At 41.0% G+C, this 22,548-nt stretch overlaps 1 long non-coding RNA gene across 2 annotated transcripts in view; it reads left to right on the plus strand.

The window, feature by feature from the left end:
- LOC308072533 overlaps positions 1 to 18,280 on the plus strand; it is a 32,844-nt gene extending 14,564 nt beyond the window's left edge. For both annotated transcript variants that reach the window (XR_013931692.1, XR_013931693.1), the window contains 2 exons: positions 322 to 385; positions 3,757 to 18,280. This is a non-coding gene — a long non-coding RNA (uncharacterized lncRNA). The remainder of the gene's footprint in view (positions 1 to 321; positions 386 to 3,756) is intronic.
- The last annotated feature ends 4,268 nt before the right edge of the window (positions 18,281 to 22,548 follow it).

Here is a 22,548-nt window from a genome sequence, read left to right on the forward strand (position 1 = left end):
AAGCTACTGGGCTCTGTGATTTTTGTAAGGAGTCAGACTGGAAAGAAACAGCATAGAGAGGGGTGCAGTGCGGAGGGACACGACATTTCGGTTTGTGGGCTGGTTTCTTAGAAGCCTCTTTCCTAGCTCAGCACAGAAGAAATGAAATTTTAATTTCACCACTGAGAATAAATGGCAGGGAAAAAAAAAAGCTAAAAATTTGAGGCTTCTTTTTTTCTCCTTTCTTTTTCTTTTTTTTTCCTTTGTTTTCTTTTTTCCTTTTTTTTTTTTTTATTTTATTTTTTTACCCCTAACCTTTTTTTAATTTTTTTCCTCTGGCAGTGTTTTGGGGGACTATTGTGACTAAGGTTTACGGCAGAGGGGATGAGTGGAAGAATAGATTCAGGTAAGAAAGGGAAAGAGAAACTGGTATGTAAACAAGGCACAGGGGTGAGCTGGGGGAAGCCTGCAGGGTGCCGAGCCACGCAGAATGGGAATAACCAACCATTGGTGCATCCAGCATCTGCCCTAACTCTTGCCCTGTGCCTGGGATGGTATGCCTGCTGGTGGGATTACCTTCTGCCTGTTACCTTCTGCAGCATTTATGCTATGAATTATACTCCCTGCTAAGCAAAACAGGGGAGTTCAGTTCCCTGCGACTTTACCTTTTGCTTCGTGTGGCTTTGCACTCCCCTGAGATTTGCTTTTCACTATTCTTTCCTGTGGCTTGTATGTGCAACCATAAACTAAGCTTAAACATGACCCCTGTGTGCCAGGGAAGCCTGGAGCATTTGCATTGCTTTTAAAGCCTTTGGGAAGAGCCAGGAAAATATTTAATAATCTCCCCAATAACCACCAGCCCCGAACCGCTACCTGCTGGCTTTCTATTCTTGGAGGTCTGGCAACTCAAACATAGAGGAGATGATTAACGCTAGTGTTCAACCTGTATTTTCTTGACAAACACCCCTTAAGAAATAATCGTAAATCCATTTGAAGTAGGTTTTTGTCTGAAGATCACTGAAAAACCTCTTGTAATTTACTGAAGGTCTTTCAAAATTCAAGATGTTGTTTAAGGTGGATAGAGCTTGTGTCTCTGACTAATCCTGACTTGAACTCCAAAGGATTTTATCTGTACCAAAATTATCCTGGACATTATAATACAGTCACATGTATGCCAGGTAAATGCTCCTGGCATTATTTTGAGGCATGCAGTTATATTTAAGACAATGTTTCTGTCATATGTGTAAGGCAGTGGAAAGGTCCACAATTGAAAAAGACAGAGATGGCCTTACCTGAACCTTCAGCTTCCTCATCAAATACCCCTTAATTACATTAAACCACATGAGTGAGTCTTGTTCAGGTGGAATCGCTGGGTTTTTTCTCAAAATGTTGGTATGTGTTGAAGTAGCCCTGCGGAAGTCAGTAGAATCATGCAAAAGCAGCTGGCAGTCAGCCCAGCACAGTGTTTGAAGCATCTGTTTTAATAGCTGACTGCCATAGTCTTAGCAAAAAAAACCCAACAACCCAACAACCAAAGAAAAAAATAATACTATGGACTACAAAAGCTCTTTTCGTCAGGGAAAAAACCAAAAAAACACATGAAATTATGATTATATTATTATATTACGTAATATCTATTATATATATAGAAAATTTAATTAAATCATCAGAACACCTACAAAAATTCTAATCCCAGTTCTATCAATTCATTTCTAAAACTGTCTACAAATCTCCTTGGTAGCCAATTTTATAATTCTGGGAAGACAAAATAAAAAATGAATGAGAAGTAAAATAGGCAAAGGATTGGAATTTTTTTCTTAAGGCAGAAAGCTGACCATGAATTTCATTAATACTGCTTAATATCCTACCTTGACATTAATTGTAAGACCTTAACATTCATCTACAGTGATAAAGTATACAGAACTGGGGAAAAGATAAAAAGGTTATTAGACCTGCTTTTATAATGTATATGAAACATACTGTGACCCACATTAGCTTTTACAACAGCAGGAATGATGGAATATGGGGATGCAGCCTCATGGATACAATTACGCTCCAGAACATCATTTCTTGTGTGTGGAAAAACTGGTATTACTATAATTACCGCAGCTAAAAGTTAGTGTGTTCTGCTGTTTTTAAGCTGAGATGGAGTAAAGGAATCGAAATAAATGGTACAGCTTTGCATATTTGTCAGAAAGTAGCTTTCTCCATTAAAGAATATGCTCTCTATAAGGATATTTTACAGGCTTACAAACAGCATCTTAAATCTATAAATGTGCAGCTGTACGTTACTGCAGCAAGACTTACCATAAAAGAACATTTTGGCTGACGTTCTTATCTGTCCTGAGCTTTGCCCCTTTGATTTGCGGAGTTTTTTGGTCAGAGCACCTACATGCCGGGGAGCTTTTTGGTGCAGCAAACCAAACTCCCTAGACGGAAAAGTGGATGACATGTTATATACTACCGAAAAAAAAAAGAAAAAGTTGTATCTTTTTCTGCCTGAAAATCACTGTATCATTTTATTTACAGTTTCTGGTAATCTAAATGTACATACAGAGGAAGGAGACAAGACCGCTCTGCATCTATATACATAGAGATAAAATAGGAACATTCCTAACAGCCTGGGTTTATTAAATTCATACACGAAACAATGAAAATCAGCTTGGAAAACATACACAGGGTTTCCCTAGTAATTCCTAACAACCAGTGCAAAACCCCAGCTATCAAATGGGTGGACTGGGGCACGGAGGGGAAACTCCCAAGATTTTTACCTTTTTACCTTGTGCCATTGCCTCTTATAGAGACTAAACAGTTCACCCCCACCAGGTAGGCAGGGTATCTCTGTCCCTCTGTTTCCCCATCAGGATGTGACTGCCAGTCATCTGTAGGTTTGTCATGAAGGCAAGCAATCCTTATTGCTCTGGATGTTTTGATATTGGAAATACTTTTCTGGGTTAGGCACCAGCGAGGCTGGTGGATGCTCCAGCTGCCTTTCAGTACCCAGAACCGCACGGTGCAATTAAGCTTTTCTATGGAGCCAGATGGATGAAACAGTAGCTCCCATCCAAAAACTCTGGCACGTGCCGGAGCGTAAAGTAATATATGAGAGGCACAAACACTGGGGAAGATTTTCTGTATTTTAATTGCTGGAAGGTTTTGGCTGCCTCCGAAGGAGCAGGGAAGGGGTCCGGGAGGCTGGGGGAGAGCATGTGCTGGGCACTCATTGGAGCATGAGGCTCGGGGGTGGCTCTGGCTCCAGGTTTCAGGCATCCAGGAGGCGAGGGACGGCTCTGGTTTCTGCTGGGGTGCTTACGCAGGCTTGCAGCGAGGAGGTATCCGCCTCCGGCATCAGTTCCCTGGGACCCAGACAAGTTGCTGAGCTCCAAATCTTTTACTAAAAGCTTGAGGTCAGGAAGGGACATCAAGAGACTAATTTTTTAACATGCTCAATCTCCAGCTTTAATTAAAACAATACCATTTTCATTGAACTTAATGGACAGTATATGACAGAGCTTCTTGCTTGTCTAATTCATGCACATGGCATTAAAAAATAAACCCCAAACAACCTGAGGAGCTGCTGACTCTCCAGCAATCCTCCCTCCCTCCCTTCCTTCATTCCTTCCTTCCTCTTTAAAAAGAAAAGGAGTCACAGTCTTTTCTGGTGCTTTGGATTGATTTCTGAACATTTGGATTTAATGAAAATGGTATTATTTGAAACAGAGTGACTTAAAGAAAAAAATCCTGGGCAAACCAGTAACTTTTTTTTTTTTTTTAAAGGTTTTTTCTTGTTTCTCATCAGGAGGCAGGGGCAGGGTTTGGAGCATGTAGTACTCCCATCTGTCTCTCTGACAGGCCCCTTCCATCACCTGCCCACCATGCCTCTGTGCGATAGATCAGGGTGGGGGACCTTGACACGTCCATCGCATCTGCTGCGACTCCTGTTGAAACAGCGTCTACCCCCATCACAAGAAATGCACACTAAAATGATGCTGGGAGTACTGATTCTTTGAATTCATGGGGAAGATAATTGAATCATGTTCCTTTCTGCACCTTCAGAAGGAAATCCCATCACCATTTGGAAAGTGAGAGTAAACAATAAGTATGCACCTTTGTTTATGTGACACCCAGATAAGGATGATAAATCACTACTTTATTTTTACTTAGGAGAATTGAAAAAGCAAAGATGATGACACCCCTCCTTTTGGAGGTGATTACCATAGAGGGAACTCTGTCTGCTTGATTAAATGCAGCATTTGCGTAGATTATTCTCAGCTATGAGATGTTTTCAGATTATGATCTTCTTCTTTCTATCATTTTTTTTCCTCTTTTTTTCCTTGGGATTTGTACACACTGCAGCAGCCGACACAGAGAAAGTCAAACCCAGGGACTGCAACAGTTTCCCTCTCTAGCTTTTTTGTCCTCTCCTCCTCACCAGCCTTATATTCCTCGCACGTGTGCCTTCTGCCAAATAACAACAACAGTGATTAGCAGCCCGCCAGCTGGACCTAGGGCTGCCAAAGCCCAGCCCCCGGTCAGCTCTGGGGGTGTCCCTGGGGAGCCGCAGGTGATGCTGGCCGGGATGCTGTGGGCATGGGCTGGGTGTCGGCAGGAGTCCCCAGGCAACACGTGCTGGGGGACCCATAGGGCACAGGGCGAGGTGGCTGTGATGAAAGGCCTGGGTTTAGTGCTGTGTTATTTCTGTCCCTATTCAGGATATCTTTTGTTTTAGTCAGGCAAAGCTCCTGCTGGAGACAATAGGACTTTTATGGCAGCAGGGAATGCTAAATAGGGCCCTCACCAAGCAAACTGCAGCTATCTTTTTATTTCAGTACATAGCTGGATGCAACTGATATTATCAGAAATAAAAAGGACTGTGCTTTCAATTACATGCTTGATTTAAAAAAAAAAAAGTCTAGCTTAAAACATCTAGCTTAAATAATAACATTTAGGTACATCTCTAATGGTAGGTAGCTATGCCATATTGCGTGCAACAGGGGTGCTTGCAGACCCCATCACCTCTCCCTAGGTCTGCTGAAGTCATTGCCACACAGGCTGCTTGGAGCAGCCTTGCAGATATTTGCTGACAAACCTTTTCAGTATAATCCTTTATTATCTAACCACAGTCAAGAGCCTACTTCACATGAAATATTTTCTGCTACAGATGGCAAAGCCTGAGACTGAGCCAACAACAGTGTAAAAATACATTTATATCAATGCAGAAGCCGTCAGCCAGCCAGCTTTCTCCATTTGTCATGTACAAGAGGTATCCTCGATAATGTTTCAAATTCATTAAGGGACCACATGGATGAAACTGTTCTGTTTTAATAAAATGTCGCAATCATACAGCAGGTATTAAACATGCTTGTGTGCATAGAAGAGAGGGAAAGTGGGTTGTGGACTGTTGGTTTAGGTTATCTATTGCTCTCCATCATCAGATGTTCTCGTAAATTCATTACTTTTTATAACTTTATTGCTGGGAAACTTTAATGGCTTTCCTTCCTCCCTCTGAAAAAAGGGAACTACAGAATCCTGTAACTACAGATTTGGAATTGTTTATCCCTCCTTCAGAGTCTGATTTAGAAAATGATTGTTTCCTTTCTGCTGCTGGCTCTTCCCAGGATGAATGAGTGGGGTGTGTGGGTGTGCGTGGTGGTGGGGGACCAAGGAGTACAGCTCCTTCCCACTCACCTCCTCTGTGCATGCAAGACAGTCTGGGTTTCCCTCTGTGGGCTCTGGAAACACCGGGATCAGAGCAGGAGTGGCACAGAGGGAGATGAGATCTGTGGCTTTCACAGCATCCACCTCTTCGGGTAGCCCAAAGGAACAATTATAGCTGGAAACTGAGGTTTAGCAGAGGTAAACAGAGTGATGAGAAAGCAATTTTGCATAATTAGGAGAATATCAGCAAACTTTTCTTACTGACATGACATTTTACATTACTATAATTGTTTTGATGAAGAAGGGAGAAGGAGAGCATTATGCATGCAAAGCTAAAATATTGTCCCAGTTGTAGGGACAGGCAAGCAACCGTGGTGATTCCTGTGCACAAAAATATTATAAGACCAAGTACAAGAAAAATGCACAACAAAAATGAACTATTTGACAGGAAACCAAAATAGCGTATTTTGCACCATGAACATCCATTCTGACTTGTGCCTTTTCAAGTGCTTTTGCTCAGGATTTAGGCTCCAGCCTGGCATATCTGTCTCTCTGGCAATAGTAAACTGTGTGTAAAATCAAATCTGTCCAGGATACTCCAGCAGTGCTTTTACTCAAGACAAGGCAGTTTACTAAACAAAATCTATCAAGGTAGGAAAAAAAAAAAAAAAAAAAAAGGCTTTAACAGCTTCCAGAAAATGTGTGGTGTTAAACAGCAAAGAAAACCCTACGGGGACAAAGCCATAAAAGCTCAGGGGAAGCCTCTGCAATGTGAGCACTGGCTGAAAACGTGCCCTGTAAGTAAGGAGCGTGCCCACACTAACACCTTGCTCTCCAGGGGGTGGACAGGCTGCCCACTGTCCTGATGCTGTGCCCAAAGGGCAGAGCGTTGCCAAGGCTCTCGATAAATGCCGCACGTAGAGGCTGTTTAATTCAATGGTGTATCACATTTAAAAATGGTCCAGTCTTATTGGATAACCTGTGTTTTTGAAAATCATCTTTAGGAGCTGGTTGGTGGATTTTTCAGCCGAAAATAAATTTTTAATGAAATATATTTTTCTGAAGATTTTTCTCTGACAAAAATGACAATAAAGTGTAGACTGAAGCACTCTATCAACGTATCTCTCTGGGCATTCAGCTGCCCCTGCCAGCATGGCACAGCTCCTGGAGGGGGCTGGGGACTGTCCCCCCGGGCTGTCCCCTGGCCCTCCGGATGGCTTTGGCGGGGGGATGGCCGCCGCGGGGATGGGACTGCAGTACCCGAGCTGTGTAGCCTGTCCCCCGGGGAGCAACAAGGCTGTGGCATGCCAGGAACCAGGAGGTGTAGTTATAGCTTAGCATTAAGCTGCCTGGCCATGGAAGATATCAGTATTTTAATTTTTCATGCTGATGTGAGATTGAAACATTCAGTATTAGACCATGTTCCAGGGTGGAAACCTGAGGGATATTTCTGTTCAGTTTTATTCTGAAAGAATTTAAAAACATCATTTTAGGCATTGGAAGAGATGGCTCAAATTCCCTAACTTGTGTCTTTAGTTTTCACAGATTGTAATTAAAATGAATAGTCAAAATCCCTTACACTTTTATTCCTTGAACATAAGTTTTCAGGTGAAAACACCTCTGGACTCACGTAGTTGATATGTGGGCATCAGTTCACCCTTTATTACTGTATACAATGGACTTACGGTTTTCCTATTGAAACTCTGACAATTGTTAATTCTGCAATTGTGCTTTCTTATCAGCCTGACCTTCTGGAAAGTGACAACTGAGGTAAAACACATTTTCATTAGCCTTGCTTGTATTTTGATGAAATCAGAACAAGATTGCATCCCTTGTAACTGAATAGTTTTGTCCCCTTTCAACTAGACGAGAGACCTTTGGCTCAATGGTCAACCACTATATTGTTTTCTGATATTTTTTTTTTTTCCATTCCAGATTTCCTATTATGTTTAGTGCTGAAATCAGGCTTCTTTTCTCAAGATCAGACAATCCTTATGTACTCCCAGCTGGAAAAAAGGGGGGGTGAGATGAGTCTGGGAGACTCAGAAGCGCTTCCAGCAGACCTGGGCTTGGGCAATGTTAACGTGCTACTGCTCTATACCACTATGGCAGTGGATAGCAAAAATGTTAAAATCCCAGGTAATTTCCAAGAAGAATTTACCATATCTGCTTCTGTGACATTACAATGCCAAACACCATTTGAAGAAACTCTGCGTCTAAGTCCAATGTTACTATCCCTCGGAGTTTGCTTGTTATCTCTAGATTGTTATCCATCGTTGAGTGTCTTGTGTCTCTGGAGAGGAGATGCTGTAGTCTGTTGGTTTGGGTCAACACAAAACAATGCAGTTGCCTATTTATCTGCACAGGTAAAATTGCTTGGTTGATCAGAGATTAAAATACAGATACTACCTTTTTTCTAACTTTTTCACCAATTTCTTGGTAACTGTGTTTCACCAGAGTGAATCTGCCTGCCTAGGAACATCACAGAATAACCTTCTGAAAAAGAGACAACACTGAACTATTGTCTGCTTAGCATAATGCTCACAATATTTCCCTGCTGAAATCTCCTGCATGGCTAATAAATATTTAATGAACAATGGTCTGGCTGGTGACAAGATATTAATAACTCCCGAGGTAAGCTCTGTTGGACTTCAGCTGCTGATGAGAACTGGAATTTGTTTTAGTTTATGATCAGAAAGGTAATTTTTATTTCTGATGCATTTTGATGTACTGCATATACTGGTAGGTTTTAGAAAAACAACGTTAACATTAATTTAAATCAGCTATAGCATTTGATAAAATGGAGAGATTTTAGCTTCTCTGGATTCCTTTGTTGCTTGATCCTAAACTTCATCAGCTGGGTTGATGCCCCTCTTTTGGGACTCCTCTTCTGTACTGTACTGCAATAATTGTTGTTTCATTTCCCCCATCCTGTGACTCCCTCCCAAAGCAAAATCAAAATATTTGGTATATTTGAAATCCTCTGTGCTTAGGTTGACAGTGAGAACTTTGTGCCTTCAGGAATCCCATGCTAAGAGAGCACTTCTATAGATCAACGAGACTGTGTAAAGAAATCTCCCCATGTCCATGAAAACCCATGGACATGTGGCCTCAGACACAAGTTTATCTGTTTTTAGAGGCCAGATTATGACCATCAGTCTGGTCCTTTCCATAATCTGGGCTATAAACTTTAACCGGCCACCTGGCTGTGAGACATTTGCATTACACTGACTGGGCAGCTGAAGACTTTCCAACTTCCTTAGTAAGATCATGAATTGTGGTTTAAGCTGTTGCTTCTTTGTTTAAGAAACCAGTGCAAGAAGAACAGCACAAGGGACTCTGATAAAAGTAAACAGTAGTGAAACAGTGTCAATGCTAACTTTGTGCTGCACCTTTTGTTGTCCACTTTATTTAACAAGATTGCCTCTGATTTTGTCTTTATTACTTGTTAAGGCTGCTTATGTGTAAATAAACCCTGTCAGGGGCCACCATACAAGAGGACAGCTCTGGTATTTGTATTCCACCAGCTGTGACACGGGTAGAAATGCTCACTGCTTATCTGATGACGGTTCTTTAATTATACATCAGCTATAACCTAAACTTTGGTTAAAATTGCATATAAAGTAAGTCCTAGTGAAGATAAATCAACGTGATGTGCATCAGTTAGAGGATTTTTAGGGATAAATTCTAAATTGATGATGACTGAGAATCTGGATGTTTAATTTACTACCTAGTTCAGCATTTGTTGTCACGTTGGATAAAGGGAGATACGGCTTACTCTGATCTGTAATTATGGTGAGAGGAGTTAAACAAATAATGCTGTGCATAAGAAGCCAGCCATATTTCCATTTCCAGTTCATTTTGCAACATCAGAAAAGATATCACTTTTTTTTTTTAAACAAATATCTTACACATTTTAGTCTCCTCTCTTTTGACATTAAGGTCATACTTGCACAAACCAAGTGAAGTGCAGCCCTGTAGTGCCTCTCCTACCATCTCCCAAGATGGACAAAGAACCTCATTTCTTTTAAATGCTTCTCAAGAAGTATTTGAAGAATTGTGGAGGCTTTAAAGAGTTGGGGATCTGGGGGGGGTCAGCCCATTTTCTTGGTGTCTGACAGCTCAGGAGTGCATTCTGCCCTTTGATTCAGGAAGAGGTGCAGTTGTATTCTGCCACTCAGAGGCTCGACTTTGTATCTAAGATGAAAAAGGTAACTCTAGAGAGTCTGAAGAAGCAAGAGCAATAAATAAAACCTGTTTTGAATATACAAGGGTGACACAGAGATACCCTCTAGATATAGATGTGCCACTTTTTAATATGTCTCAGCTATCACATGCCTCTCTGAAAAAAAAAAAAAAAAAAAAAAAAAGGCACTGACAACAAGCTTCTGTATCTCTGCTCACAAGGGTGATGAAACAGCCTGGCTCAGACTGTTCTGACCGGGAAATAACGTGCAATGAGCAAATGCCGAATCAGTTTGCAATGCACATCTTCCCGTAGAAAATCACCAGCGCTCCTTTGCTAACTCAGCTTAAACAGTACGTTTTAGGGACTGCATTGCTGTCAATTAGGAGTCAGACATTAGCTGATTAAACTGTTTTTGCTGTGCATGGTCTCTGGAAAGAACAATTCCATAGGGTTGCTTTGTTTCTTTGTGTTTTCTTTCCGAGGAACACAAAGCGTGTTCTTCCTTTCTTTTGCCTGTTCGTCCATTTGCATAATAGAAGCAGCATAGTACTGTGTTTAGATAAAATGACAATAAAATACACTCAAAATAAGTTTCCAAGCAATATGGTATAACATCTCAATCATATTTTCTCTTGTACCTCGGTTTAAATCTCAAAACCACCTACAGATACTCAGTTTTATTTCTGTTTCTCTGGCGAATGGTATTATCTGATGATGCTGTTTACGCGTTCCCACAGAGCTGTGCCCCTGACAGGGGACATCACTCCTGTTAATGAGGGGCAGTGTGGACCAGGTCCCTTCCAGGTGGCAAAGGCTTCGTCTGAAACTTGTGAGACTTTAGATACACTTCCCTTTGACTTATCGTTTTTTTTCCCATACTCATGGCAAAAATAAGGAAATAACCAAAAAACAACAACAACAAAAAAGGCTTACACTCCAAGTTTTTAAATATCCCATCTCTGAGACAATGCTCGCTACCGTGTCTATAGAAGAAATGCCCCATCGTAGCCAAAGCCACGCCAAGCCTCTTACCCTCTTCTAGGAGGCAGCCGGGGAGGGATGCAGCTGCCTGTGTTTAGATGAGCAGCCAGGTTGTAGCTGGTGGGTTATAACAGCCCTTGGAGCATTGGGTTTGTCACAGGAGCTGCTGGGAGACCGTAAACGATGGAGATGCCTCCAGTTACTACAATAATAACTGAAATCAACTGGGTGTCAAAAGTGCTTTCTCATTTCCAGCCTACTGAAAGGCTAACAAACGTAATGATGATTAATCATGTTCTTTGCAGTTATATGTATGGTTTTATCCTATAAGAGAGCCAAGCAGGGCTCATGTCTTCACAGAAAGTGCCAACTGGCACCTTCCTACTTTTTTTTAAGGGTTGTCTGGAAGACATTTGTACTTGGATATGCAGGAGGAGTAAAGGCATAAACGTACAATGCCAAGGAATGTAATTCTCCAGTCATAAGTCCTTCAGAGGGAATGCCATGTTATACCATAATATTATTCATATTTCAAATTATTTAATTTCTTTTTTTTTCATGCTAAAATGTAAACACATCTTTGACTGTAAATTGCTTAACACATATATTTTGACAAGTATGTGAATATGACGGTTTTATTTGGTAAGTGATGATTTTTTCATCTCTAGCCCTTTTTAATCCTTCCTTTTAATAAATGCAGAAATTGAGACAGAAACTGCAATATCTTTTTTCATGGGTGTGGTCACGCTAGGAAAAACATCTGGAGGCTCAGACCTTATTTATGAAATTATGAGTGTTCATCCATTAGAGTATTTTACCCAAGTGAAAACAAAATTATAGACAGTATGCCATTGGGTTACCACAGCTATGCTAAACTATGAGCAATCTCACATACCTTGTGCTTTTAAATAAAATCAGATTTCTAGGTATAAAATTTTTCTGGGTGCAATCATACTGGATTATTACAAGAAAAAGCTGATGGTCTTTAAGTGGCTGTTCTTTTTTTCATTATTTAAACTATATAATAATAATTAATAAAGTGATTATGTATATATGAACTTTAGCATATCACTTTCATAAAAACTGGCAGTGTATAAAAATGTATAATACTTCCATGGTTAATTATGATTTTTGGCCACACTCAAGAAAAAATATAGTCTTTCCTTAAATTGCTCCTGATTCTACAGTTCAGCTTTGGGAACACATTAACAGATACAAGGCTGTCTCCTTTTGGAAATGTTCAGTTTTTGAATTTCTAGGTTATTTGCAATATTTTCATGGAAGACACATCCTCCTGCCCACTGAACCAGCACAGGAGCTTTGTCTGCTTAGGAAATAGCAGTTGTCAGCTTTGTGGTGTGGTAAACATTTTCTGTGTGAGAGCAGGGAAAACTGATTCTTCTCACAGAGAGAAATGTTGCCAGTGTTCCTACCATCTTCTGCTTCCTATATTAATCCTTCACCCCCACCCATATTATGGATGAGTAGTAAGTAGCACATATTGGCAACAGTAAAATATAGCCCTGGAAGTCAGTCCAGTACACAATGTAATAAAAAGAATTTAACTTTGCATGTGTAAACTTCATAACTGTCCCTTTGAAAATACAAAATCCTAGTAGGAAAGGGATGTTCTGTCAGAAAACCTGATGCTGCATTTAACTGTGATCAGACCAGGGAAAGTATGGTGATGCTTGGTTCGACCCTCTCCAAACAGAGATCTAACGCCTGGATCTGATGCCTGGTCCAAATACCATTCTATCCACCTCCCTAAGTGCTCTCAGTATTTAACTTTGAGTTTAGATGCTGGAGTTGCGATGTCCCAGCCCCATTACTCTTTTCAGCACCCCATGCAAGTCAAGCAGTGCTGTGGCCTCTTGCCCGGTGGGACTCAGTGGCCTAATTTCAAGAGAAGTTACCAAGTTTATTTGTAGTTCGTGTAACAGAGGGTTTGCTGGAGGGCAGCGATAAATTTCAGATTTTCGCTCCTTGGCAGGGGTTGGCAAAGTCTTTCCTGATGGTTTAGAGAGCTGTGGGGGGAGCAGGCAACATTAACATGTTTTTGGATTTGCTGCTTTGAGTCTTGGCAAAAAAGAAATGTGCTCCTGAGGACTGTTGATTTATTTTGTTATTTCAGTACAGCATCAAAGAGTGGTTTCCTATTTCCTTATGATTATGAATATTTTCCAAAACCTGAATAATCACTGGCACTTGGTATCCAGTGTGAAAGCACAGCCTGTGTTCTTGCTGGAAGAGTCTGTAAATGGGCGCTGCACAGGGAAAATAAAAAGAGTTTGTTTTAGCATTAGAGCTCTGAAAAATGCAATGATTAGGCAAAAGTGGCCCTTGCAGCTGAGATACCTCCCGTTAGAAACATCAGACTCTGCAGGGCTCGTTGGAGCTCAGTGGCCATCTTGCACACCAGTGCGCTGTCGGGTAAGTATCTTTGAAAAGTGACTCATGGAGAAGCAAAAGAGCCTAATGATTTCAGGCAGATAACAGCAAAGCTTAGTTTCAAAACCAGGTCATTATGAAGAGAGAGGCTGACGGCAGGGATTCTGTTGGCTTCTGCTGGTCTGGGATATGGAAAGGCAGCTCTGTTTCTCCTATGCTGTGCTGCCAGGAAGGTTTCCCAATGCCTTTGGTGGGGAGCTGGAAAGAGGTGAATAGGTCAGTCAACTCTTGCAGAATCCCAGAGAAATAAGATGCTCCTAAAAAAAAAAAAATATATATATATATATATAAGAGGGAAAAAAGGTATTATGTCACCAACAGGACATGAGAAGTCCTCCCTGCCCTTTCCTTCAGCTCTTGTCAAAAAATCTCACCCCAAAACAAGAAAGAAAGTTTGGTCCATGTAGCTCACAACTGGTGAGGTCTATCTTGGTGAATCTGAACCCTTCTGAGTTTCTGGACTAGTGTGAAATCTGTTTTAGGTTTGGCATAAGGGTTTGTAGAGCCAGAGTGAGCTGCCGTGGCCAGGCTGACCCACCGCACCTCGTGTGGCTGTCACCTGCTTCCCCCAGCACTGCTCTTTCGCTTCTGGTAGAGCTCTAACTACCAATTATTCTGAGATTATGTCCTCTTAATCATCACCTTTTAATCTAGTCTTAGTCATCATCTTCTCTCCTTCTCAACATTTCTCTCAAGTTCAACATTTCAAGAGTGCTCATTGGCTTCTGTTGGAAATAGCCTGAATTGCAAAAAAACCCAGGATCTGTCTGAAAAGCTGCATATTCAGAGACTTCAACAAGCTTCAGCACGTCTTTTCAGTCCCTGAACAAAAGGAGAGCCCCAGTATTCACTTCTGTGCCTACTTCTGTGAAGAGCCTACAAAGCATGTATAAAAGAAAGGTTAAAATGCAAATTACTGTAAGACTCTGAAGTATAATAGCAGAACTGGAAATACTACTGAAAACTTTGTAAAGGCTGTGTTGCTTTCTGGAAATGAGGGGACCATGCTTTCTATAGTCTTTTATTACTATACGTCAGAAGTTTTAGCCACCATAATGGGTATTAACCCTTTTGCAGAAGAAATCCTGGGTCCACCTAAAGCCAGAGGATGTTGCCAGTGTTCTGTATGGGGGATTCCTCCTTCAGTGGAGTAATTAAGTCTTTTCATACTCTGGGTATGTTTGCACTGACTGTAACCTTCTCTTTGACCACTGCACTGGCACGTGATGAGCCTGGGAAGCTGCAAAGTGCCTAATGTCAGGCAGTTCCTGATATCTTGCAAAACTGGAGCACCTGAGGTTGGTTTTTTCCCAACCCACGTGCAAAGACGAAGGTTGTTTCCCAGGACACACGGCTCCAGGCTCCAACCCATGATGATGGACCCATAACGCCTCTCTCCAACTGCAGTGACAGTGCCCTTCTTCAAATGCAGTGGCCCTGTATGGGCTATCACGGTGCAGGACGGCTGCAATGGTGACAAAAGGGAAAGATTTTGTGTCTCAAATTCCACAGGTATGATGCTTTGTCAAAAAACTTTACTTTTTAGAAACAAAATACCTGATAAGCATGGTTATCAAAATGTCCTCAAGTTTTAGGTTGGTTTTTTTTCCCTAAAAAAATTCCCACCGTCTGTCCCTTTTTAATGAAATGTAACAAGCAGCTGTTGCGATGTAATAACATCCCAAACCACAGCTTTCATGCCTCAGTGCGTACAAGCATATGGATATCTTTAACAGAATAAGAAGTATTGTTATGAGGTGTACTCTCAGGCTTTGATGATGCACAAATTTAAAATTAAGTCTGTATTTCAACAAGAAAAAACAACTTTTTCTCTTCTTATCTTCATGACGGTGTTTCCTAATACCATAGGAACTTGTCTTTTACTTTGTTCCATAAATAATTTCCTTCTGCAGCCATGCATATGCGCAGATAAATTCAAATAACCCCAAAGCTGCTTATTATCTTGGTGTCTACAAGGGTTGAGCTCCTGCCTTCCCCAATATCTCTACATTTCAAGTCACGCAGAGGGGTTTTGAGGGTCTCTGTCCCCTTGGTGTGGACCTCCAGACTCCTTGGGCTGGCCCCGCTGCCCCAGCCCCAGCAGATGCCCTGTCAGCACCAAGTCGTACCCTGGTGCCCAGCGACTGCGGCAGGAAAAAGGCGTCTGTACAGGTGCAGGAAAAGGAGCTGGTTTGGAAAAGTTTATGTATTGTAAGGGGAGAAATGGGGAGGGTTGGTGGCAAGAGCAGGGCCGCTGAGCACTCTGTGTGAGGGAGAATCTGAAGCTGTCCGAATAGCGACACTGCTGGTTTTGACCATCTCACAATGGAAAAAATTCTCTACCTTGAAGTAGTAATAATTTTCTTTGGAAGCGTAATTGCGGCAAAAAAAGTAAACAAAAAGCAGCATTTCCAAATCATCAGAACAAATGCTTTGATTAACCTAATCATGTTTTTTTTCTCCTGCATATTTAATTAATTATTTTTCTGAGATGGTGATTATTTTGTCCAAATTCATGATCAGAAATGTGAATATTTTCCCGAAACAGAAAAACAAATCGCGCAGCTCTGAGAAATCCCCCAGGCAGGAGTGGGGAATGGAACTGCTGATAGATTTGTTTTCATTAGGTACCTGAATGCATTACAATAATTATGTCAGTTCTGAGCTTTTCCCATCTGCAGCCCAGCCCTATAGCAATTTGATTAGAAAATAAATAAAAAAAACCCAAACAACAAACCCTGAAAGGAACAGGCTGGAAATATGAAGACAAGGGACACTGAGCTTCACAAGAGCAAGGAAATGATGAAGCAGGTTCCTCATTATTCAGCAATGGGTTTAATTCTGAGCGCTTTCACAGGAACAAAAGCATGCACTCGACAATGATTCGTATGATTTCTGCACGACCATATTCTGGGCAGGAAACCAAATTCTGCTAAAAATGCTTCTTTAAGTGGCGCTGACTGGAAATGTTCAGATAATGCAAACACTAACATCTGCATGACTTTTTTTTTTTTTTTTCCCCCTCTAAAGGACAGAGGTAACTTTAACATAAAATAAAACTACAATGTTTCAAGACTCATCCCCTTTGCAAATATATTCGTATCAAGTGACTGTCAGCAAACTGCATCTGTGCAGGCTGCTGCTTTGGAAAAAGCCTAAAATGAGAGTTTTCCTACAGAATCGCCTCTGTGGGGAAGTCTGAGACCCTTCCATTTGCTCTGTGTCTCCCAGCTGCTAAATGAGCACCCAGGCGGCAGCACTTTGCACTCCAGTAACAAGAGCAAGATCCCCATCTCTGCTATGCCAAGACACGTTCAGGGTGACTTCTGCTGCTCTCTGTGGTGTTACTCCAGTTCACCACCATGTAATGGGAAGCAGAATCTGCCCCCAAATTAGCTCAAATTAATCTGGTACTAATGTCACTGATTACTACTCACTGTGATGATTTAGACAATAAAATGCAACTCATTGGTAATCAGTTAACATTAATGCAAGCAAAACTGTGAATTAATGTCGGAGAAGAAAGGCTCTGCATTTTCAGCTGCTTTCAATTTTGGCCTAATTAAATTTCTTTAATGCAGTCAGAAATTAAGGGGAAGCCAACAATTAGTCCTTGAGGTGGAGGGAAGTTTGATGGGAAGGCAGGAAGGGCTCGTGCTGAGCTTTGTGCTCCCAGCCTTGACTGTGAGGTGGCACTTTGTGGCTGAAACATGGCAGCTGTGTGGGGAGCACAGTGCTCCTTTCACTCAGCGCAAGTAACAGCCCAGTATGGAGAAGGTAAGTTGTAGTAATTTTTCAGTACTTCTGGGATATGGTATGATAAGCTTGCTTAATGTTCTTATTTTACAAGCACTTCTCAAAGTGACACTATTTCATTGCTGGAGCCAGGCAAAAGAGCACTGATTGAAATAAAATGTGCATGGATTCAACAAGTAGTTTAAATTTGCCACCTTTAAATGTTGTAATTCTTCTACAATGGAGGTTGTCCAATGCCATCTTTGTAACAGTATGAAATGCAACACTCTAGTACTTGTATCCCAAATCCACTATGTTATCAACACAGGTATTCTGCTCAGATGTATAATGACCTTTGTGATGAGGTCACAAAATAGAGCTATTACTCTGGCATCACTTAAAAAAGTAGCTGGAACCTTTTTTTGAAAAAATACAGAGTTTGTTTATTTTTTATGAGCCAGGCTCTCCTTGGAATCACAAAATGTGATTGAGTATAGTTAATCATCTGCAACCTACTGTCTTTAATTAAAATGCATGTGTAAACAAATTTTAAATCTTAATTTTCAGGTTTGAGTTCAGTTATAGACCTTTGAGGACTAACCAGTGTGGGAAACCAAGTAGGAAATGTCGCTTTGATTTGCTATTATTGATAATTCTCTCTGCATAATTACTGTGGAAAATGTAGTGGTTTATTATTATTATTATAACAAAAAAAGCTCCAAATTTAGGTAATATTCACAAGGCTCTATTAAGCTAAAGAATGTCAGTAATGCCCTTCCAATATACAATTTCAATGTGTTCAGAAGTCTGACTACATTACCCCTCTGTTGTTGAATACTTTCTGTTACTTTAAGTTCAGTACTTCTATATTTCTTGCTCTGATACAACTTCTTACATTTTTTTTATATTTTAAAATATTTTTTAAAATCAACAGCATTTGGAGTATTGTGGTAGTAACTCTAAGTGGATGGCAGAAAATTCTTTTTTCTCTCCTCTTTCTCATTCTATTTTTTTCCGTTTTCTTAACACTATACCTGGTGGTTCTTACAGCAACACTGTAATTCATTACTGAATTAGTAATGAACTGTTTCATTTAGCAGTGCAGGAGACAGAGTGGCTGGAGTGGGCTCTGCAAGCTCTGAGGCTGTTTATTCACAGTAATTTTAAGGAGTGGTGTGTCATGCCTGGGAGCAGACCATAACACATCAGAAACATCCCAAGCCTTCAACAAAGTTCTTCCCTTGCCAGTTGTGTCAGTTCGTGAATGTTTAAAGGGTTTAAAATTTTTTTTTTAAAAAAAAAAAAACCCACAAAACCAACAACCAACCACCACCACCCCCCCACCCCCCCGTTGGACTCTTACCATACTCTCAGTTTTTGGTTGTGTTAGGAACTGCTAGAGGAGAGTGTAAATAGCCTGGAAACCCAGACGGTGCTTAAGCCAAACACACAATCAGGGTGTTGTATTCATCACTCGTGCGGTCAGAGGATGCTCCTGCCTTCATTGGGAAGAAAGCTGAAACAATTATTTTTAACGCCTCTGGGTATCCCTTCAAATGGTAATCTTGCCTCCTCCAAGGCTCTGTCCTGCTGCAGGGCTGCCAGCCCCGGCTGGAGCTTTGGTGAGGGGCAAAGCCCTTGCGAGCAGCCTGGCTGTCGAAGCACGGCGGAATGGTACACGGCCCGGTGTGAGCCTGAGGGATGCGGCCAGAGCCATGCCCCTGGGGAGCAGCTGTAGTGGGTTGTACTTGTGTGTAACGGGAACCACATGGACAGTGATGTTTTCGGGGGGGGGGGGGGGGTGGGGGGGGGGGTGGAAGTCTCCCTGGCAGCATTTTGGAAATTTGGGGTCATTCAGGTTGCTGATTTCCTGTGGACTTTTATTGTAATACCTTAAAATTCTATTATCTTTCTTTATTATTTTGGTAACAAGGACAGGTAGGATGCCTGCAAGTATGTGCTTCTTTGCTGGGTAGAGGAAATGGAGCAAGAGGGGAGCAGCCATGCCCATGCCTCGGAGAGGGCTGAGAGCTGCTAGTCTTTTTCCACTCCTTCCAGAAAATCTTTGCTCGGTAACAAAACCCAGCTATAAACAGTAATGTATGGTGGATTGCCTGGATAATCTCAATCAATATCTAAATTTAGCAGTATAGTATTTCACAGGACACAAATGCAGACAAATTATTTTCTTTATCTAGGAGAGAGCAACAAGAGCACACCTCTATCTAGTACTTGCTCTTAAGGCATGTTAACTTGTCCAGTACAATGACATTACCATTAATCAGTATTTTTTACAATTATTTCCATTATATTTGAGGGTTTCTGGGGTGCATGTATATTTTTTGATGCATATGTGTAAAAGAAAAAGTAAAGTTAGAGACATTTGTAGCAAACCTTTGTGTTCCCAGTCAGCAAGGTGCTCTCCAGGTAACATATAATGAGATATCTGAATCTTTTGAATTAATAAATGCTCTTGAAGCAGCCCTTATATAATGACAGAGATAGCTCTCCAGATATCAGAGAGGGAAGATTGATGGGCTATGCAGATGCTTATGCCATTAAAAAGACCTTCAGAAAGAAACAAGTAGGATCGCTCAAAAGTGTTGTTTTAAATTAATGCCTGACTTTGAAAACAAATTGATGCCCCCCCAAGATAATTGAGAAAGTTAGAAAACAATCAAGGAAGAACAAATTGAGACTCTGAGGGACAAAACCCCCAGATAAAGGAAGTATTTAAATTCTGCTTCCAGAGCAGTGAGATGTCCCTTCTATATAAATCTGTTGTATTTTTTTTTGTTGTTGTTAATATTTTTTCTCCTCCAGGCAGTGCAAGTCTTGTTTTTGGCATCGGCAGGACTCACATTAAGCTCCCAGGATGAGCTTTAAGTAGGAAGGAGGGGTGCAAAGCCTTTCCTAGGTACCTGCACCAGACACGTGTGTGTTATAACACAAGTGGTACAGTGGTATGAAAGGGCTGGCGGTGAACAAAGCTGTGGCCGTTGTTTGGGTTGACGTTGGGGTGACTCAGGGCTTGATCTGCCCTCCTGGATCAGCTGCCTTGACGTGGTGCCCACCACCCACCCCACCCCAGCTCCTTCCAACCCTTCTGGCTGCCAGGGCTGTGCTCTGCCAAGCCACAGCCATCTCTGTGCCCCGCTTCGTTTCAAACCAGACTGTCAATTCTAATTCAGATGGTTTTGTCTGAGCAAATAAACCATTCCATCGAGCAACTTTTTAAATTATTTGGTCCGCTTATTGCTTACACTGTGGTTTCATGACTCTTCTAACAACATAATATGTCAACCTGATGGTATTGGCTCTTCAGTTAGTTTTATAATTAATGATTAATGACTTACATTCTTGTGTTCATAAAGCTGAATTTTTCCAGCAGAAAGAGCTGTTAAATACTGCATCTGAGCATGTAATGTAGAGGCAGATTAGACGGGAGTCTAATATAGAAATGATATTGAAAAAAGGACCTCAGCCCTGCTCCATCGCCTTGAAATTTGGCTATACTTCAATAAATCTCCCTATATGTCACTGATAGCTATGATGTGATTAGTTTCACACTGATATTTTATGACCATAATATTTCCATTTAATTTTTCTGTGTCAATACAAGCTCTCGTCATGATCAAAATTTGTTTCTGGGCAAGTACTTTCATGCAATAAATAAATTCATGGGGTGAACTCATGGACTATTATATCATAACTGCTGATAATCTTCATAGAAGAAAATAATATTTGCTTCCCAGTATGGTATTTAAATAAATGCAGCGCTATTAAAATGTCAGTTTACTTCACTAGGAAGTAAAGGCTGATAAAGTCGGGGGCTGCTACAATGCTCTCCTATTAAGACTGTCCATCCCTCCTGTGCCAGACCTTCCATGATAACTGGCCATTAATTCTATCCATTTTTTTAATTCCATCTTTTGTCATTTTTGTGGGCCAAAAAGCTTTGGGCTGGCAAACACGAGACTCGCGCCGTGTCGCTGGAGCTGAGGGGCGTGCTGAAAACCCTGCCTGGCTCTGCAGGTGCCGGTTGCCTCACTGATGGCAGCTTCAAGGCTACAAGTATCCACTGTTTACTGGTTTGCAAGGGGAAATAATTTTGTTGGTTCAGGCTGGCATCTGAAAACATCAGTGTATTTCCTAAAAGGCTGAGGGTTATCTGAGGTAGGGCTCAGTAGAAAGGGAATATTTTAATTTATACTCCACAATTATAGCAGATTTAGTTTCTTCACTTAATTTACATTAAAAAAAAAAAAAAAAAGAGAGAGTGAAAGCCTTAACCTAGCCTTCAGCAGTTATAAAGCCCCAGTGTGCTTTTTATAGACTTAAAACGGGAGAAACAATTTGCCACCCCACAAATGCCCCTGTAAGGGTAGCTGGGGGTGTGCTGGAGGCATTAAGGTAGCTTAGGCTTGGGACGCTTAGGGTAACATCTTGAGAGGTGTGGTAACGGACTGGTAACGAGATGTGCTGAGTAATACACACAATAACAGTATGAACTATTTGTGTACTTACTTTTAAATGCATTTCTTACATCAACCCCAACACCTTCAGGGAATAATTTCATTTCCTATTTAATTTCAGATGTTGCAAACCCCTTAAGGTTGTTATAAATTATGTATAGAACTAAAAGTTACAGTTTCTATTCTTTGCTTGATATGGATTTCATTTTAAATTAAACATGCTGTAGATCCATAGTTCACCAGGACATTAGCTTGTTTCATTTGCACAATTCTTGTCTTGGTATCTGCAATCAGCAGGTCTGATAGGTGTGAAATGTTTTATGTTTCACTGCAGAGTAATCTACATGTTAAACAGCTCGTTGTGAAATCCTGTTCATTTGGGAGAAATTCAAAAAGCTTAAAGTATGGAGGCACGAAGTCATAGATCTAGGATTTACATATGATCTTTTCATGAGTCATATGCTGCTTTTCTGTGGCTATTATGAACATTATTAATGCCTATATTTTAATTAAAGCCCCAGATTCTGAACTTCCTGGGGGATTATGTACAATAATTCCACTGTCTTTTGAGGAACGTAGGGTAATTGTAACTTGTACTGGCGCGGCAAGGCTCACTAAGACAAGTTTGACTTGCTGTCAGGATATTTAAGCTGAAAACTTGTTGTTTCCAAATTGTCCTCAGGGTTGTGGGTGTTGTGTTTTGTGTGTTTTGGTTTGTTTTTTTTTCCTTTTACAAATTCTTTTTACTTATGATTTAAGGAGAACTGAATCAGTATGGGTCTTTCGTGTGTGAACAAAAACATGCTGTTACTTGGGTAAACAGAGCTTACAGCTTCTCTTCCCATTACCTGCTGATTACAGGAGCTTTTCAGACATCACAAAAGGAGCAGTCTCACTGCTATGGCATGTAGCTCCGTCTATATCACTGTTAAAATAGCTGTCAAGACAAGCTGCTAACCTCTAAGTCAAACAGTTTTAAGACTGGATGTTGCCATATTACTCGCTTACAAGTGAGTGTAAATAGGTCCATGCCAGAGAAGCACTTGGATGAGAGCAGATCCTCTTGAAATGCTGGAGGTG

Source organism: Falco punctatus, assembly GCF_963210335.1.
Source record: "Falco punctatus genome assembly, chromosome: 13".
Lineage (NCBI taxonomy): Eukaryota > Metazoa > Chordata > Aves > Falconiformes > Falconidae > Falco > Falco punctatus.